Here is a 20459-nt window from a genome sequence, read left to right as displayed (position 1 = left end):
GCTCTGCCAGTATTGGGTAAAGAGAGAAGAGCAGCAAAAAACACCCTCCCAGACCAGTGACGGCAAGAGGGCTTTCTGCCTGGCCTGTCTTCTGCAGATGGTGGGGATGGCTTCTTCAGATGCCATCTCCTCTCCTCCTTTCTCCACCATGGGTGATAGGGGTGATGCTCTGTGGCACCACGCAGCCTCCTTCTAGCCAACAGTCCCGTGCAAGCACAAAGGCACCCCAAAACACCCCCACAGGGCTTAAAAGCTTGTTGTTTCTGTGTAAAAGCCCCAGAACCGTGGGCCAAGGTGTGCCACACAGGGCCCTCGTGCATGCCACCAGCCCGCAGGCAGGGCACTCCCTCGGCTGCTCTCCCACCCTCCCCTGCCCTTTGCTCGACAGCTCCCCAGGAGACGTGTCGCACATGCACACAGGTGTCACCACAATGCGTTACAGCTTCCCAGAGGAAGACCCGACCCGCTCAGCCCCGTAGTGAGCACGCACCAGCCCCGGCTGCCGCTGCGTCCCTGCTGCAGTTTGCAAACAATTAGCCGGGACGTGGGGCAGGGTGAGGCTGGGCGAGGTGAGAGACCAGAGGCAATAAGGATGTGATCTGAAGCTATTCCTGCTTTTTAATGCGGCTGTTTCTTCACTTTGATCACAGGGACGGCCCGGTGTGTGTGCATGTGTACCTACCTACACAGGCACGCGCACTTCCCTACCCACACATGCAGCCATGTGGGCGCACACGTGCCCATGCTCTGTCTTCACACACGTGGGCATGCATGCGTTTGCACACACATTCACACATGCTACATTCACTTCTTATTTCATTGGTGAAAATTAGGTGCTTTTCAAGGCAGGGAGCTCTCAGACCACCACATCTAGCAAACTCACCCCGGTCCAAGCCCCTTACAGACAGGGCTGCAATTCTTTGCTTTCAGAAACAGGCTCCAAAAAGAGAAGGGAGACAGCAGCAATGCACTGAAGTTCGTGTGATGCTTTGCTAACCTAAGCCCGCCAGCCACTCTGTAACACGTCACTCTGCAGCTCTTCCCTTTAGCTACTCTATCCCAGCTCCCTGTGGTCTATCAGAGCATCCAGATGGCCAAAAGCTGCCTTGGGGTGTATCCCTCCAGGCTGCCGAGTCAGACACATCACAATGCAGCCACAGCCCTGCAATCCAGTCCCTCGAGGTGCTGCTGCTGTCAGAAAGTAATCAAATCCCAGCTGCAAAAACAAGAGGAAGAAACATTCATTTGTGCCGCCACAAGCACTGGTTCAGTTGTTCCTGTTTAGGAACTCCCAGCCCAGTGAATGCAAGCTGGATCAGAGCAGCATTCACCAAATTCAGTGTTTTGCCTCAGTGTTGAAACCGAAGGAAGAGTCCAAAAATAATCTTGCTCTGAGCAGCTGGGAAATAAAAGGCCCAGAGGGAAAACACCTTCCACACTGCAGTAACTTACCACAGTGTTTGCATTACTTATAATAAATATATAAAGATTTCCAGAATCCTACACTGTTCTTAAGAGTTGCCATTTATTGTGTGTACACATATAGATATAGATATATGTATATTGTATATATATATAGATAGATATAAATGCACCGAAGTATCTATTTGACCAGTTTAAAGGCATACTGCCTTTGGCTTCTGCTTCCATTTCTGGTTGTAGCAGAGTAAGTCATGTTTTCCTTCTCTCCAGCAGGCACCTGAGCTACAGGACACAAACTCTCATGGTTTCCTCTATGATGCCACCCATCCACAACTGCTCCAATCCCACCCCATCCAAATCACCCAAGTCCAAACGCAGCAGCCTCAGCAGCAAGGACTTGGCTCCAAAATGGTGCATAAGGGTGCAGTTCTGGAGTCCCACCAACACAAAAGCTGGAGGAGCTGGGCGAAGGGCTGGCAGCAGCTTATCAGTTTTTGAATCTCACATCCTTGCATTCCCTCCCCTATCCCCCACCTGCCTTCTTCAACATGCTTTTCAGTAACTTGCTTTGCTGATGTGTGATTGGTCTGACTTTTACAGTAATAGGAAGTCTTTGGTCCATAGAAAAGCTATTTATGAAGTACATTTATTTATTACATATTTCAATGCCCATGCATACATACAGGGAGCATCTAGCTGCTTGTGGCCCTAGACCCCTTCTACAAGCAGCAACACACCAAGCCTCCCCATGCCCTACTGCTGTTTCTCCGAGCTCTGATTCTTTTCCTAATGGCTTCTAAGCCCTAAATATATTTCAGATTAACAAAATTGACAGGGGACTGAGATGCAAAGGGGCATGCCGTCGGCCAGGGCTGCACCCTGCGGCCTTGCTGGAGGAGGATGTCTTCCTCGAAGGCCTCCCGCATGGCTGTAATCGCTGTCTTCCATCAGATACGGGCGCTCCTCCACCAGTCACGGAGAGGAACCAACCTGGGGAGAGCAGCAAGCAAGCAGCAAGCGAGCCGGTGCACGCTGGCGCTGCGGGAAGCTTGTTTTCTGGCTGGGCCTGTTTTGAGGAAAGGCGCGGGCCGGGTCTTGCAAGACGTCAGGGCCTGGGGCTGCTCTGCTGCTGGTGAGCAGGGACAGACAGTGTGGTGCTTTCTTGGCTGCCAGGAGCCAAGTGGTTTGGGGTTTGCACCCCCAACACCTCTTCTAACTTGTCAGTGACCCTCCCGAAGAGCCAGCCCCGTTCCCCTCCTGTTTTGCCCCAAAGTTGTTTGGCTGCAGCGCCGTGAGGCTGCAGGCACCAAACGCAGAGCATGGCTGCGGCGCCTGGGTTGTGACAGGGCTGGTGTGTAAGGAGGCTGGTAATGCTACATCGTGACACACGTACGGCCACCGGATTTCCACTGATTGTGTGACTGTTGAGGAGCCAAGAAGAAATAATCTTTTAACTATGGATTAAACTCGGTCTATTTCATCCTCCATTCAAGCCATTGGAAGAATGTGGGCCAGGAAGCTGTCCGTGTTCCTCACCAGGAATGCTCACATCCAGCTGAGATGTTCTCTAACATATACACAAATAGGAAGTTAGGAGGCTCTCCAGGGAATGGCTGCTCCAAGCCAGAGCCTGCTTTATGTCCAAGTTGCACTAGAGGCTGATCCTTTGTCTTAAAAGGCCATCAGGCTACAAACGTTCCCATCCCATCTTATTCTGGCCCCATTCTTGACCGCAACCTTGACCCAGAAGGCCTTCAAGACAACTCCTAGATGCCAACGCTTGCCAGCTGTGCTGTCACCCCGGTGTGACCCAGCTGTCCCTCCCGGTGCGTAGGTGTACCTACAGCCACCGCAAACACCAGCAGCCCAACCTCCTCCACTTCTTTCCCTTAGGTGTGCCAGCTGCTCCGGAAGGGTGCTTCAGGCTTGCTGTCTTCACCTCCTGCTCCTCTCCTTGGGCCTGCCCTTTGAGCTGTCAGTGACTGAAGACATCCAGAGTTGAAGGGTGAAGCCTCAGTGACTCATAGGGGGAAAAAAAAATAAAAAGAAAAATAAAGGATGGGCCATGTGCTTCAGCCCCCGTTGCAGGTGTTTTCTTTGTATCCTGCAGGGCTGTACTGAGTGCTTCTGGAGGCTGGAGGCTGTGGGTGTCTGCTCCTCTGGAGGAGCTGTTCCAGAGGTTTCCAGGAGTGAAGCTGCCTGCAGCTACCCCTGCACCTCAGTCTATGTGACACTTGACCCAGTCACTGCAGATTTTTTCCTCCCTCCTCTGCAGGGACCTTCTTTTCTTCTCTCTCTCTCCTATGATGAAGGCCCTCAGAGATCCTTCATTCAATTCCTCCTGTCTTGGCTGGGCCACGTTTTTAAGGATCTGTCTCTAGAAGCAGTGAAATAGGACAAGCTGCTGCTAACTTACTGATTCAATGGGAAAAAAAAAAAAAAAAAAGCACCAACAACTCCTGAAACAGAAACATGGAGGAGGAGGCAGAAATCAAGAAGGCAGCTGGAAAAGAGCAGCACATTGTGGCATTATGCAGCATCCCTGTAATAAAAATCAGTTATTCAGCTACCTGTGAGGGCACCTATTTGCATTATTCATAGGGTATTAATTACACAACTCTTAATTTTTCTGAATGTTTGCCATTACAGCTCAACACCTGCAGCAGGTAGCCCAGCAGCACTTTGCTGCCTCTGCTCCCCCCCAAAACAGTCTATTCAATTTTCTCCTCCTGCCTAATTATGACAATTACTTTCTTATCCTCCTCTTTTATTTCCTTTTACTTGCCTTGTCTGAGCCAGCTGTTACAGCTTTAATGTTCTTGTAGCAAAGTTGTTCGCTGCGAAGACCCCACCCGAGATGGCACCGTGATATCAAGCTGCTACCAGGTAACAGCTGAAATCAGCCCTCCACCAGGTGTTTTTCTGACAGCTCTTACCAAAAAGGAGACTGTGGGTTTGTTTGATTTTTCCTCTGACTGCTGCATCTCCCCGTGGCCTCCTCTTACCACCCCCTCCTGCTCAGCATGTGCTGGATGAACACGGACACGCGGTGTCAGGCATTTTTCCAGAGGTGGCAGGTATCCAAACATGGTGCCGGGGAAGGGCTTGGCTGATGGCCTAAGCACAGCAGTGGCCCAGCTCCTCCAAGCTGAAATCCATGGCACCAAGTGGCTAAGCATCACCGAGTGCTTCTGGCCCCCTTGCAGCAGGACCAGGCACCCGCTGCTGCGCTGGCTCCTCTCCTGCACGTCCCAGATCACAGTGCAGGGGCTGCGTGCAGACCACAGTGGGTGATGTGCTTATTAATTATTGAGAGCACCAACAAAGAACCAAAAGAACATGCCTGCAAATGCTGGAAATATATTGCCAAGTCAGAGAAGAATAAAACATGGAGAATGGGGCTAGTCATCCCAGTCGTTTAGAGTACCCATACATATAAATTTTCACGGCCCAGTGGGATGCAACACGCCCAACTCCAGGCCTCCAGTAGGCCTCAGGCATGCAAAAACTCCCTGAACAGTCGGTGGAAAGAAAAAGAGGAAACCCCAGTGTGTTTATTCCTCCCACATCAACTTGTGTCTCTCCGTGAATCAAGTGACCTGTGCTAACCAGAGAGGGAGTGCAGACTGCTCAGATGAACCCCTGAGAACTGGGGTGGCTAAACTAGGGAGAGCCAAATCGCTCCAAGGCTGCCTACGCTTTGTTGTTAAAACAGCTCCAGAAAGGGCCAAAAGTAAGAAGATCCTGTGGCATGCCTCAGGGTATCACCAGAGTTATCAGAGGGGTTTGGTCCAGGAGCTGGAGAATTGTGCTCATGACTGCTTGCTGTAGAGACTCTTGAGGAAAGAGGAGGACTGTGGTGGTGGCAGAGCCAAGTATCTCATCTGATGGGTCCTCCTAGAGCGAGCGCTCTTTGTGAGAGATTGCTGTCAAAACTAATTGTCTAATAGCTTGGGTTGGGCTGAACTGACCAGCCTACTGGGCTAACATTAGGGCTGGGGTTTTGCCTATGGACAAGGACAGAAGGAACTGAAGAGCCAGGTCTACTGCAGTGTTAAAAGCAAGGACCAAAGATCTAGACTGAGTCTAGTCCTGCTGTCTATAGGGATGAATGGGTCATCAACCCTTGAGCCAGCAGTGCTTCACTGAGGTGGTCTCCTGTGTTGGAATTGGGCCTTAGGGCAGCAGGATTGCCCTGACAGATGGTCCTATGATGCTCTGGGGCTTTGGGACAGGTTTTTGAGGGGCTCTAGGTAACTCTGAAATTGGCTGAGGACTCCTGGGTGTAGAGAACCTCATGACTAAAGGAGTAAATTGGATGGCCATTTGGTACAGATGGGTTTGAAGAAATTTAGAACTGAACACAGCCTAAAGATAAGGGAACCAGCAGGGGTTATCAGACTGTGTTTTGTTTTAGGCTAATCTGATAAATCTAGAATTAGGGTTAAGAACCATAGGATCAAAAGAAATAACCCGAGCAACATCTCCTAGGTGAATTCAGGACAGTGGTAGTAGTAGGGACAAGTAACAGCCAGCCTTCCTATTAACACATAGCTATTTCCATTTGCCCTAGACAAAGAAATTCTGTTCACCATTCTTGGCTCCAGTTTCACATTCAGTGACCAGCTAGGCTTGCCACACATACTCTTCACAATTATTATAGCTTCTGCTTTTCTGAGACCTAACACCTGTCCTACCCCTTGTCTTGAGCCTACAGCACAAGCCCTTCCACTTTATGCATTTTTTTTTCTGTATACTAGGTGCAAACCATAGTGCCTGTTCAATGAGTTGAATATGGCCCAGAATGATCAACGCTGACTTCAAGCCAGGAGGCACCAGCTCTCATTTCACCCTTACAGAAAAACACATCCCACTTCTGAGCAAATCAAAGCCACTTTACCTCCCCAGGATGCAACCCTTATCTTAGCCAGACAGGCTTTGGAGATGCTTAAATTATATCAAAATTCAGCTTCTGCTCTTAACTCTCTAGTCCAGCAATCCTAAGATAAGCCTAAATAAATCATGACCCTTTTGCTGCAGGTGATGCTAGTCTTACCTGGACTACAAGAACCAAGCAGAAATTGCAGCTTTTTGCAAACCAGCTTGAGCCCTAACCCTGAACATTGGCTAGATATCCTTGTTTACAGACCCTGAGCTGGTATAAAATGAATGAGGACTCTTTCACTCGTATGATAGCCATCCCACTTTTACATCCATCAGGACCCAGCAGAACAGTAACAAAGCCCAAGAGCCCTTCAGCCCATGCTAAGCCAAACGTTAAACATCATGCCTTCTGCCATGCTTTTTCAAAACACACCTGAACAAATCAAAGGCCAATGCCTTCCCTCAGGACACCACCCTCACTTTTGCTTGTTTAGCCTTGCAGACATATATCGACCCAGGCAGTTCTTCAGACCTTTCCCTTTCCATACAGTCCACCAGACATAGGAGCCACGAACACCCACCCACATGGCATCAGCACTAATCAACGCCTAAAGCCAGTGGAAGCGCCCCAGAAAGCTCAAGGCAAGACCAGGACTTCGTTCAACAGGAGCCAAGAAGTTTCCTGTATTACCATATGAAATTGAGGGCCTGGGATATGAGCTTGTGTAGCATCCTCAAGGGCTTAATTGTGTTGTGTTCTTTTTTTTTCATAAAGACAAGCTCCTGGAGGTATTGTGCTAAGATGAGGGCCAGGCTTAGGAACATCAGGGTCTGAAGAGCCCAAGTAGTTCACAAAGCTCAGATAAGTAGGAGGAGAGCTGGCATTAAAAGGAGAAAATTACTTTTGGACTATTTTGGGATAAGGTAGGCACTCCTACATATGTGTCTATGGGCACACACTTAATGCTTGGGTTGGAAGAGCCTGTTTTCCTGTAATTGGCCAAGTGGGAAGGCAGGCTGGGAGATGGTGTCACACTGTCGGGGTTATTCAGCCCTTCTCACCATCTCAGCGAGCACTATCTGGCAAACTCACCATCAGCTCCACCCTTGGGGCCTTCCCAGCTCCAGCAGCAAATCTACTTTTTTAGGCCATGCTGGCTCTCCTCTGCCCGATGGTAACATACCTCAGCTCCAGCATCTGGTGTCTCCTCACCACCCCTGGGCGAGCAGCAGGCACTCACCACAGCTGCCAGCAGCCTTCTATTACATATCAAAGAGGGAGGATTGGGCAGGATTAGGGATCAAAACCATGCATGGAAGATCTCAGACTGCTGCTGCTGCTGCTGAATCATTCAAAGCTTGGAGGCTAGGATTAGAGATGGTGCCACTGGAAGCCACTAGCTCTGGCTTTTTTTTTTTTTTTTTTTTTTTCTGGGACAGGGAGAGTTTGCTGGGTTGCTATTCCATGGCAGAGTAGTTTTTAAATATAGGGTTGGCACTCTGGCCCAAGCTGTAAGCCAAATGATAAATCCTGCAAATTTGCATAAATACTGGTGTCAGAAAGCCTGGATGGCTTCTGTGTAACTGTGGGGCATATGTGGATCTCCTGGTTATACAATAGCAGAAGCAAATAACTTAATAGGTCTGTTGTGAGTAAAGCCTGCTTCAAAGGCTGGAGTTGAAGCCCTGATTAAGAAAACCAAGGGCTGAAGAGCTATGCTGATTTACACATTTTGCAACACCTCCCAAGGTGGAGTGAAGGCTACCGGTAATAGCAGCAAGCGTCTCCTGGTTTGACTTGGGGCACAAATTGTTCTCCAGGCAAACATGGACAAGCCTAGAATTGGGCTTAATTTTAGGCAAAGAGACAGCAGGGACTGAAGACCTCTTTCTTGTTGTTTTCTCTGAAGCCTAGAGCATTACAGTGGGTGCTGCCCTGACAAGAGCTTACCAATCTGTTCAGCCCTCGGTGCCTGGCTGGTGCCTTGGGCTGGTTGGGGTGCTGTGGTTAGTGCTCAGACAGCAGCCCCAGGATGTCCATAGGGCTTAGCCCAGGGTCAACACCAGCAAACCCCGCAGCCTTCACGGGGCTCTCCAGCAGCACCTTTGCTCCTCAGCCCTGGCACATGGAGCCATCTGAGCATAAGTCCCCACGCTCCCAGCCAGTTTCCCAGCACCCAGCCAGGCTTTTTACCTCCCTCCCTGCCACAGCTGGTGTTGGCCTGGATGATCTCTTTGGATTTTTCCATTTCTGGTTCATTCAATTTATAGCCTTACTATGATTAAAGTTAAAAAGAAGGTGAAGCTTCAGTTAGCAAGGTTATTTTTGCATATTCCTCTGCTTACATTTACAGAACCCCCCTCAGCTCCGAATGATTGTTTTTCTGCTTCAGGTTAGCATCGTTAGAAATTATATTGAAGCCCATGCCTAACATGAAACAATACGGACTACAGTTTATAAATTAATATTTTATTTCAGTAATCCTTCACACAAGAGGTACACGGGCTCTTTTATGTACCCCTGCCCACCTTCATGTGCAAATACAATGCTCCTGAATGTTAATAGATATTGGGAATGCTCACTGGAGTGAGAACAGACTCTCTTCACTGGCCACAAACATAACACAATGGCAGTAACATTTTTTCCACCCTGCTTATTTTTGATCCTGGTTTCTTATTTAATAATAAACCAGGCTGTGAACGCTCTGACTCATCTCTTGTTTTCTCAAAATAGTGAGAAGTTCTATTTATTTTTTTAATCAGTAACTACCTGAGAGAAAGGAATGCCTCATATGATAAAGGCATTTAATTAGTTTGTTTGCTGGTAAGAAAAATATATAGGTGGATGTGGGCTAAATGCCAAGCCTAAGTGGTCTGGCTTTACTGACAGTTCAGCAGAAGAAAAAGATTAGACGTCATGGAAAAAATGACTCCCTGAACAGGAAAAGCTGGACATGTTGCATATTTCTCTTCATGATCTAGCTTTGTAACAGTAAAACGAACCACTAGCACTAGCTAACAGAATGTACTGAGGATGCAAAATGGCCACAAAACAGCAAAAGAGCAACCGAACCAGAGGACTTGGCCAAATATGTGAGATTTCATTCAAGTATCCCAGTTTTCATTGTTATCTTTAATATTATTATAGGAAAAAATGAGCACTCCCTCATGTGCCCAGACTGCACAAAGGCCAACGTGCCAGCACTGTTCAGGGGCACCGTGAAGTTTTGGCTACACTACACAGGTTTCCAAGCAGACTCAAACATCAGGTGACTTTTATTTATAATGCAGACTGCTCTACAAAGGAGAGTACTATTTGTAACAGGGTTAGAAAACAAACAGCGCTCTATCAGTCATCCTAATCTTGGGTTTAATGCTCTTCACATTCCTGTGGATGCAAACCACTTGAGATACAACGTGCCGTAATCCCAAAGCACAACAAACACGGAGATCTAATACAGGAGCACAAGCCTGCTTAGCCCTTGGCCGTTCTTCCTGAAGGCCACGACTGCATTGCAGCTGCAGCTGGACATCCTTCGTGTTTTGTTCACAAGCGGATCCTTCTGCTCTGCTGGTGCCGAGGGGCTATTCCCAGCGTTTGAGTTCGCACCACGTCCTGGAGCGGAAGCGCGCCTGTCTGCACCGAGCTCCTCTCCAGGGCATTTCAGACAAAGCTTTCCAGCTGGCTGCTACATCAGAAAGGTATATCGGTGTGTTTTGGTTACTGTGTCTTATTGCAAGTCATCCTTTGCCCTTTAGACTCATCCCAGGAAACAACTGGCCGTCCTCGTGCCTTTCTTGAAACCCGTGATTCTTATCACAGTGACCTGTACTACTTTGTGATCACTCGGTTAGCTGCCACCTTCGGATTGTCACATCAGTTTCTATTCGCCAGGTTACATACTGAAATGTCCACGTTTTGCTGCCTTCCATTTCTGAGGCGAGCTGTTTACAGCATGTTGGAGGAACCTGGCAGCCCGGCTGCTTCTCCAACAGCACCTGGTTTTGGGAAAGCCAGATGTCTGTTTGCTGCAAGACCCCATCCCTCAGAGAGATGCGACAGCTGCCTTAAAAGACGCACATCCACCCCCTCCCATACCGTAGGGGCCTGTCACAGCCCCTCCTATCATATGTCCTTATTTTCCCCTTTTATAACTGGGGGGGGGGTTGCGTGCACGACCACATGGGTGCTTGTTTGCAACTCAAGAGGTGCAGTTCACAGTTTGTTCACAGCCTCAGCTGCCACCCAACATCCAGTCAGGTGTGTATGTGACATGTTTGCACTAAATCTCCAGGGCAAATTGAGCCCAGCTGTCTTCTTATGAGGACCAGGTCTGACATCTTCAGTAGCTGTTCGTGATGGTGCAGGGACCTGCTGGATGGGAGAGGACAGAGATGTGAACAGAGAACAGGAATCCACCTCAGGTCAAAGGCCACGAACCATGAGCAGATCAAAAGATAAAATAATTCAGGTGGGTGGTCTGGTCCCAACCAGCAGAGACATCTGTCTGTCACCGTTTTTCCTCCCACAGGCTCTTCCCTTGCATAAGCTTCTCCTATCCCATTACATCTCTCGTTTCCTTCTCGCCCCAGCAAGACTTCCTACCTGTGCTGTTACACAACTCCCATTTCCCTGGGAGATGGCTGGGAAACCTACCTGCATCGACAGCGACTGGCTCAGCACTGCTCACTGCTGAGACAGGAGCCCCGAAGGTTTTGCCCATGCCACAGGCTAAAAGAGTGCCACTGGCGATGTCCCTCGGCTGGCAGTGCAGCAGATGCTAGGCTTCTAAATCTGTGTTTCACGCAATCTGCCCCTGCAAAGTGGGGCTGAAGGCTGGCAGCCACAACTTCTCCCTGCTACATCCACAGGCTGCTGTCTTGCCAGGGCACGCGGGCTCCTGCGAGTTAATTTATTCCTTCATATTTTATCATTCTTCTCTCGGTCACATCCCCTCTGGCAGGATGACACAACCACCATTTTGCAACGTGTTGCCTGCACTCACACCAGCGTGGTGTCCCCTCCTCTCCTACCATTCCCCTCCCAAGCTGGGGAGCTTCTCCCTCTACCACAACCACAGCAACCACAATGCTGATCCAAAAGCTGACTCTCTAACGCAGCAGAGGGAAACCTCCACCACAAGACGCTGACGACTTCACCAGGCACAGCCTGGAGCTCTCTGAAGTCACGCCTCAATTCCCCATCCCCTCTTTTGAGCCTTCCCCAGTCTCCATTTCCCCCCGCTTTATCCCCAAGGACGCTCTGGGACCCCTGCTTCCCAGCTCCACGCAGGCTGATGCTTGGTTTGGGTTCGCTGGGTGCCACGGGGAGACCGAGCTCAGCAAACTGAAGAAACCTGGTGCTGTGGGGTGGGAGGTGCTGGGCATGGGGGAGCAGGGCCATAAGGGGTGTGCAGCCCATTTTTATAGCCCGTCCTTATTTTTATTCATTTGACTAGCATGTTTTGATACATATGCCAAATCTTTCTGTCTTGAAAAACCTCAATTAAGCAAACTGGATGATCAGATGTTGTAAATGAAAGGAAAAGAGTTGAAAAGCGGGAGGAAGCATCAAAGTGAAAATGCTTCTCTTTGCCAATACACAAAGGAGGATAGATTAAAAACGCCAATTAAAAATGAAAACAGGAATGACCATTTCATTTTAGTGAAACCCATGTTGACATGAATATTAATTTTGAAATAATTAAAAAGTTTAGTCCATAAAACATCTGCCCCCAAACCCACTGCAAAAAAATGTAAAGCCCAGCTCCTCCCATTCTCCTCCATACTTTCATTCTCCCTTCCTAGTGAAGATCTGGAGGAGAACGGTGAGTTTCCTGGCCACAGGAGATGTGGCACATGGAAGCACGGTAGGAGGCGCAATGCTGTCAGAAAGGGAAGTAAGAGAGGTGAGAAGACTGGAAAATACATTCCTTAAGGGAGAAAACCAATACTTGATGTGTACAGTAGGAAGCCCATGCTCAGCTTTCACTCAAATACCTTCTGAGCTGAAAAATGAGTTAGCTAATAACCTGCACGTTTCCCGTACAGTTCACCTGGGTACAGCATCATTTACTTATCATCAGAATTTTTATTTAGACACTGAGTAATAAGCTTGCCATGTAAATAGGTCAAAGGCACTATTCGAATGGCAAGTACTGATCCCAAGATAACCCCTTCATAAAATTTCACCTAGTTAAATATTGACACTCGGGAAAGAACCTACATCTGGGGCATTTTTCACTCCTCAAGCCGTACCCAATTATTTCTATCCCTTATATCACTTTCTCCCTGTCATTTAGAAATACATATTTTTTTTAATCTCATCTTTTGCCTTAAAAGACACCTTGACTTCTCTTCTTTGTTCACATATTGGTTGAGCACATCCTCCACATTATCCGCTTTTCCCTACAGATGCATAGGGGAAGGACGTGCTGCATCCAGTGGCCTGTAACCGGCTGGCAGGTGACAAAACCCTTCCTCCCACCAAGCGCAGCCCCAGGCAAAGAGCATGCCATGAGCCCACTGACAGAGTGGAGGAAAATTAGGGAGGAAGAGGAGTCCTGATCCATGCTGGAACTGCTTCAGAAATGCATAATAACAGCAGCACAAACGGCTTCAACACGAGCAGCCGAGTCCCCCTCTTTCTGCGATGCAGTGCTGGAGTGGTGCTGGTGGGCAGCCTGGCGTGCATGCGTGCACGCAGACAGATACACGGACGCACAGACACAAACATGCTGATTTGTCATCGAATGTGCGTGACCAGTCCTCAGCACGACCGGTTATCAGCAAGACAGCTAAGAGAAAATGATAAAGGTCAAGGTAATTACACTTGCTTTTCTCATTGCCGGGTAAATACTGTGGGACTCATTCGTAAGAGTGCTCAGTCCCTTAAGTTCACCCAAAGTCACCCTGAGCCTTGCAGGATCTGAAATACTGGACACTCATGTGTTAAACAAAACTGATCAAAATACATGAGGGAAGAGTTTTTTATTTTGAGAAAAATAAATAAATAAATCCAATTTTAATGGAATCAAGATGTTTTGTAGAAAATATTTGATATGTTTTCAAGAGAAAAAGTGATCAGACAAGTTTTCACATTGACAAAATGGAATGAGAAAATATTTTGTACTGATATAGTGATTTTTTTTTTATTACGTTCTCACTACTAAAATATTTGAACTTGTATAACTGTAGAGCATAAGATGTCGATACTATCAAAATGGAAGGCTTTGGATAATTCTCATGATGAATAACTGAGTTTTGTTTTGCAAGGAATATGGACTTCTTGTGCTCACACAGTATTTAAGTGGCAACGTTGGAGTTCAGAACAGAAGTACTAATTCTTCCACCACTGAAAATGTGCTTCCCCTGATTAAGTTCTGTGATAAGGCCTGTAATGAAGTCAGGAACCAGATAAAGATACTTTTCTTCAAAGAGACAGGAAAAAGTCTGTAACCCATTCTTGCTTGGAAAAGGGTTTAATTTAATGCATCTTTCCACAACAGCTTATTTCTTAGACTGGACGGAATCCTTTCAAAAAACACACAGAAAAACCTTGTGGCATGTATCAAAACCAATTAATTTCTCACTTTCCCACAGGGAGAATTGGCCATTGGGCGTTTTCTTCTCTGCATCCCTAAATTGCTACGTCCCGACAAATCCCGGGATAAACCTCGGCTAATCAGATCACACAGTCTCACAGGTTTCAATCCTTGAATATCTCGTAAAGTTTACACCATAACACCAAAAGCTCCTTGACACCTACAGCTTAATTTGCTGCCATTGATCGCTCCACTACCTCATCCACTTCCACTTTAATCAGATAGGCTGCAGTGTCAGAGACCCACTGAATTAGCTACCTGTGGCGTAACCTTGAATGCGTAATACTGAGTTTTATATTAATAAAGGCTGATATCACCATGATGCACTCCTGAGACAGATATGAGATGCTGAAATAGGTGGGGTAATGGTGAACTCCACCCTTTCCATATATACTCGTTAATAACTGGTTTCCCTTAATAACGCTCTTCTAAAGGACAGACCTTTTCCTTCCCAGCAGCCATACATAAAACCCACATAAGCATAAATGGAGATGTTTCCCGTCAAAGCATTGCTGTTGTGCCATGTCAAAAAGTACATCTCCATCAAGCCAGGGGCATGCAAACAGAAAACCTTGCATTGAGCTTATGAAAGTGAAGTCAGTGGGCACTGTCCTGCCTGTGAATAAGCCCTTGTGGACAAGATATTACCATTCCCATACACGCCCCACTCTTTTCCAAAGGTAATCTCTTCAGTGCAGAGGAGCCAGAAAAGGACTTATGCCTGCCCTGCACCCGCTTGGGTTCACAGCATCGTAATGCAGAAGAATCAAGGCCCAGATTCGCACACTTTATGTTTTTATCATTAAATTCCTGCTAACTGGCCTACAAGTCCATCTTGCAACCTGCTTTTGCTGTAAATAAAATCTTTTTTTTTTTTTTCCCCTCCGCTATTGCCACACAGCATGACATTTTCTCTCAAGCCCTCCTAAAACTTCCCCTCCTTCTTGCTGTGCTAGCTTCCATATAAGTTAATTGGAGAGAGATCACCAGCTGAGTGAAGTAAGGTCTGAACACAGCTTTGTGTCATATCTCTCCTTCTGTCTGTAAGATAAAGCTGGGTGGAGCGCGGAGAGGAAGGAGGGCAGAGGGGAGCTGGTGTGGGGCAAGCATGCAAGCCCCAGGAGGGAGGTACATGTTACGGGGCGGGTGAGTGGGGAGCACTGGGAGGATAGTGACAGACCCTGGTATTTAAGTTACATACGCAATCCCTCCCTGCAGGGAGACAAAAGAGATGGGGAGAGGGATACAGGGAACACCCAAAATAGAGGAGTGGGAACGCAGCACGGCATGGGGGCAACCTCACCCCATGCCTAGCGGTGTCCAGTTCAAATCCTGAGAGCTGTTCCACAATAAGGGAGCCAGAACAACCTCAGGGACCTCCGGAGAGCCCTGCAAGGCTCAGGAGCAACACTGACTTGGGGAAAGGCGCAAGAAGGGCCTTGTACATCCCTGCAGATTAGAAGCAGAGGGGTGCCTTGAGCTGGAGAGAGGGGTTGTGGGCGGGAGAGAGGCATCTCCTCACACCGAGAAAAGCATTCAAGAGTACCGTGAATTTACCATGACTGGCCCTGAGGGCACACGTGGGCCCCAGGCCTGCCCAAAGAGGTGGCCCTGCCTCCAGGAAGCTGCGGCGGGAGGCCATGGGCTGAGCAAGCATGTGAAGGCCGGGTGGGCTTGTGCACCAGATAGCAGTAGGGAGAGTGGGCTGAGGGCATGGCCAGGGGAAGACGGGGAGATAATGAAGGTGCTCGGCCTCTGATAGACAGCTGTGGTGATTTTGGCAACATGCTGCAGCAATGGAGGGATCTGCGGGGGGACAGCATGTGGCAGCCCAGGAGGTTTTGTCTCCTCCTGGAGAGGATGGGCAACATCCAGGTGCCGTGCCAAGCCTGGCCTTGACTCAGCACGGCGCTGGGTACGGGACACGCACCTGGCAGAGATCAGAAAGGACCTTGTGCTCATCACACAGAGAGCATTACAGCAGCTGGAGGGGAAGGCAGGAGGGCCAGATCCTGAGGTGATTACTCTGACCTTACTCAGTGGGAATTTTGCCTGAACAACAACTGACTAATGGCTCTGTGTGTTGGCACACGCATGACACACCGCTGCGTTTTACATGGGAGTTGTCTAGATTTATAATTAGTTTGCATTTGTCCTGGTTGCATTTTGACAAAACAGCAACAGACAAGCCTATTTTGTCCTACACCCCCCTGTATTTAATTGCATCTGTGATGCATGTAGGAAATGCCTGGGGGGCCTTGCTCCACACTACAGCGTGGCTACAAGCACACAATGAAGGCCCACGGAGCTACCAAACCCCGTGCTCACAGCTGGCCGTGGGCTTTGGCCGTGCTGCAGGGATGGTGGAAGGGAAAGTTCAACTCTTTTTTGGGTGACGGTATGGTGCAGGAGCATTTCCACCATCCTTGTGGACAAACCGGACACAGGCCCATCTGTGCCACAGTGCAAAGATATGACCCTGTGCTGCCTTTTCTGAAGGCTGTGGGGACAGCTGGGGTCTGTGGGGAAAGAAAAGCACCCAAATGCTGCCTGCTTACCCCAACAGCAGCTCTGTGCACAGGCAGACACCACCCACCACACACAGCATAGGCCATGAAGCACCTCTCCACTCAGCTCTCACGCCCCAAGCTGCAGATTGGCAGACGCCTTGTCTTGTTTGTGGTTTAATGCCTCCTGTCCGCCACCACCATACTCGGGAAGAAATCCCTAAGAAGCAGTGTGTCTCCCATATGGGCCTGCTCCAGGACTCCCAAGTCCCCTCCCCGCCAAGCATCTGTGAGGCCTGAGGCACACCTGGCTGTGATGGCTGCCCTCCCGAGCCTGCTTTCCTGGCCACATCTCTCCGGCCCCTCTGAGCACACGCTGGAGTTGCTGTGCAATGCTCCTCACGTGTTGTAAGGTGTTTCAGCATCTCTGAACCACCAGTAATAAAGGTGAAAAATAAAACTCTCAGCCCCGCAGATGTCTGCCACCAAACGTTACTGCAGAACTCATTCTGTTTGAGGCTGAAAGAATAAAAGTACGTGACAAGTTTTACAAGATGCCTATTATTACTTTGGATAGAGAGAAGAAAGGATTCCTCTAGCAGCACCTGCAATTTAATTACCTAAATCCAAAGGAGGACATCTGTGTGTCATTATCCAGCAACACGCTCTCCGTCAGGGATTTAATAGTAAGATACAGAAAAGAAAAATGCCACGTGTGCCAAACTAAATATTGGCTTTCTGAAACATAACCTTTTGTGATAACAACAGATCGAACCAGAGATTGGAGTGCAGTGTGTACTGCAGACAACCAAACAAGAAGTCAGATCATGATGCAGGACGGGAGGGTTCGCCTCCCTCTCACAGCCTCGCCAAAGCTGACAGGAACACGAGGAACGGCTGAGCCCAACGCGATGTTCGACCTGAAACCTTCATCAGCTCTGACAAGTGCAAGCAGAGTACAGCATTTGGCACCCTCAAAATCTATTTTGATCTTCAGATAAGATCAGTTTACTAAAACAAACTTAGAAATTGCAAAGCTCTAGTTGCTGGCTTAACAAATGAGACCGGTTCCAGAAAAGCTTTTAAGGGCATAGGTCAAGCACGCAACACCAAATTTAATAGCAGCAATTTAGGATGCTGCTACCTGCTGAACTGTTTGTAACCCTTGTGCTGCATGGCCAGCCAAAAGCAAGGCTGTTATGCAGACAACATACCATTACCTTGACCTGGCCAGCACTGACCTGCTGGGATAGCTCAGAGCCTAGGGTTAGGGGCAGACATTTGGGACCAAGAGAGCCAAAGTGCACGGACATGACCTCTCTGCCACCAAGGGCAGAATGCTGCTGCAGAAAGGCAGTTTGCCCTTAAACCAACACAAGCATTTCTGTTCCAAATGTGGTTTTTGACCTCATTTTGCTGTTTAACTGGCAACAGTAGCAGCGTGTTCAAATAAAGAAAGAAACAGAGATTGAATTGATTACACTCCAGGCTGGAGTGTAACACACGAGGGATTCCTTTCCAAGACAGGGAGGAATTCAGGCTTCCAAAATGACCAACCCAACAGTTTCAACTTAAGAGTCCTGCTCAGTTTGAGCAGAGGCCAAATTTCCTATCTAGCTTGCATGTGGGGTGACTGACACCACTCTGGTCTCATCAGGAGTAAGCTTTGGCATCACCATTGGTCTTACTGAACTTGCTCTGTAATCTGGCATTTTACTGAATAAGTGTGTAGACCAGTTCCTTGACTGGTAAGGAAGTTCACACTGCTTCTATTTCTGAAGCTACCACACATGGTAACTCAGTCACATTACAACAGGATATATAAATCCTTGCATACATAAACTCTTAGGGGAAAAAAATGCCATTACTCACTTGGATTTTGTCATTGTTTGACTGCTTCAGAGACTAGATACAGGTGGCAACAAGTGTACGTGCACAGTTCCACAAAAAAGGTCTTAGCCATTTTGGTGAGTAATATAAAAGACACAGAAGCTTGCATTTTCTGACCAAAATAATTTTGGATGAAAAATTACTCCAGCCTCAGAATCTACTTTTATTATTATTATTAATATTAATTTATTGGCTTGTTTGTTTTGTTGTCCAGTTTCAAGTTTTTCTGGACAGCTTAACAGATCATTTCTAAGATGTGGACCCATCATACAGTACAGAAATTCAGTAGTATGGTTCCCTCATTGTTTTCTGCTGAGCTGAACTCCTTAGAATAGTTATATTTTTGTGATTATTATTATTTTTTACTTACATAAGCCATATAGTATTTCATCACTGGAGATGTTTTTCAACATAGAAGCTTGGTTCTAGAAGAAAAAAGGACACAAATTGCCCTAAATTCAGTTCCTAGTGGACACCTGAAAATCCGGTGGCATCAAATGAAAGGCTCTCATCTGAAGCATTTATGGACCTTTTCTTTCTTTCTTTCTTTCTTTCTTTCTTTCTTTCTTTCTTTCTTTCTTTCTTTCTTTCTTTCCTTTCTTGCTTGCTTGCTTGCTTGCTTTCTATAGTTTTGTATTCACCATAAAAGTAATTAAACCTCCAGAGAGGAATTCCATCTTATTTATCTATAAATACCTAATTATATGCTCGTATCTGCAGAGATACAGAATAGTCACCTACCCTAAGTGCTGACCTCTGTACTTTTTCAAGACATTCCTGTGCTGACAACAAACCTGTGCTTATATGAACATCTCTCTTGATTTCACTCTTTTATACAATTCAGTACCACTGATAATCAAACATAAATAAAAAATGAGTTTCCCCTCCCCTGAAAAATCTCAAGTATTTCAAGTGTGGATGAGTACTTTGTCTGGGAAGCAGGAAGACAATGTGTCAACAGACAAGTTGCCTTCCAGAAGTATTAATGTTTAGGGCAGAAAAACAGATGTGGCGATAAAAGTCTCACAAGGGCAATTCAATCCTGAAATTAAGTTGAGACACTCATCAGTTGCTGCATCTGCTTATTGTGAATAGTCTCTCCTGGAGAAATTTCATCAAGAAGAAGAAAAAAAAAAGTAGAATATAGGGAAATAATCTCCTACAACCACACCCCACAAAAGCATTTCCTTCCTTTACTAGTTGAAAAGTGCTATACTACTGATTTCTTGGGTTTACATTTATATATATATATACACACACATATGTAAATATATATATTTTTTGTCATTGTGGATTAGTACTGAAGTTAATAAATTTCTCTGGAGAGAGGTTTAAGAAACAATGGCGAGAAGGAGTGGCTTGTTTGGAAACATAGTGACACAGCCAGATACACTCAATGTCAACACAGATTTCAATGCACTTGCACAAGAAGATATTATGGGAGAGGTCTACACTGTAACTGGATGAAATACTTCTGTTTGAATCAATAATGTATCATCATTACCATGCAAATTGGCCTATATCAGGTTCTACCTTATGGCTTTGGGACAGACATTCATTACAAAGCCATCCTTTTGTCATGAGGAACAATAGGTCATTTCTTTCAGCACCCCATTAGTGATTTGTCTACAAATACTTGAACTCTCAACTCAAGCGTACAACTGGCATAGCAGCCCTAGAGAGGATTGCTTCATTTAGTAAGAAAAAGTATGTCTATTAATTAGATTTCTGTGTTGAAAGATACCATTTTTAAAATCTGTGTATTTCATGCAAGTGACCTAGGCTTCTTCTTCTGACAGACTTTAATATGTGTATACATATTAATACATATACATATATACATATATATGCGTATATACATATATAATATATGTAATACATATATAAATATATAAAAGCAGGGCTTTTTTTTTTTTTTCCCAGGAAAGAGTTTTTTGAAATAATTGTCCTGTTCCTCCTTGACTCCCCACCAAGAAACCTGGTATTGGGAAAATGATTTCTTTAATGAAGGTATTTCAAATAATACAGTTTCAAATCAAGGTAAAAAAGCTTCAAGGGGAAAATACAGTCTATTTCAGATTCTTTCAAACTAAAAATTATCAGTGTTTGTGAAGATGTTTTCTATTGTTTCTTTAACTCAAGAAATCAATTC

The 20459-nt window shown here is 46.7% G+C and overlaps 1 long non-coding RNA gene across 1 annotated transcript; it reads left to right on the top strand.

Moving 5' to 3' along the window:
* Positions 1–8864: 8864 nt before the first annotated feature.
* On the top strand, positions 8865–13339 carry LOC310893069. Its single transcript, XR_014578690.1, has 2 exons — positions 8865–10778; positions 12721–13339. It is a non-coding gene; the product is annotated as an uncharacterized lncRNA (long non-coding RNA).
* Positions 13340–20459: the final 7120 nt, after the last annotated feature.

This window comes from Anser anser (genome assembly GCF_964211835.1).
Source record: "Anser anser genome assembly, chromosome: 1".
Taxonomy (NCBI): Eukaryota; Metazoa; Chordata; class Aves; order Anseriformes; family Anatidae; genus Anser; species Anser anser.
This window is presented reverse-complemented; position numbering and strand designations above follow the sequence as displayed.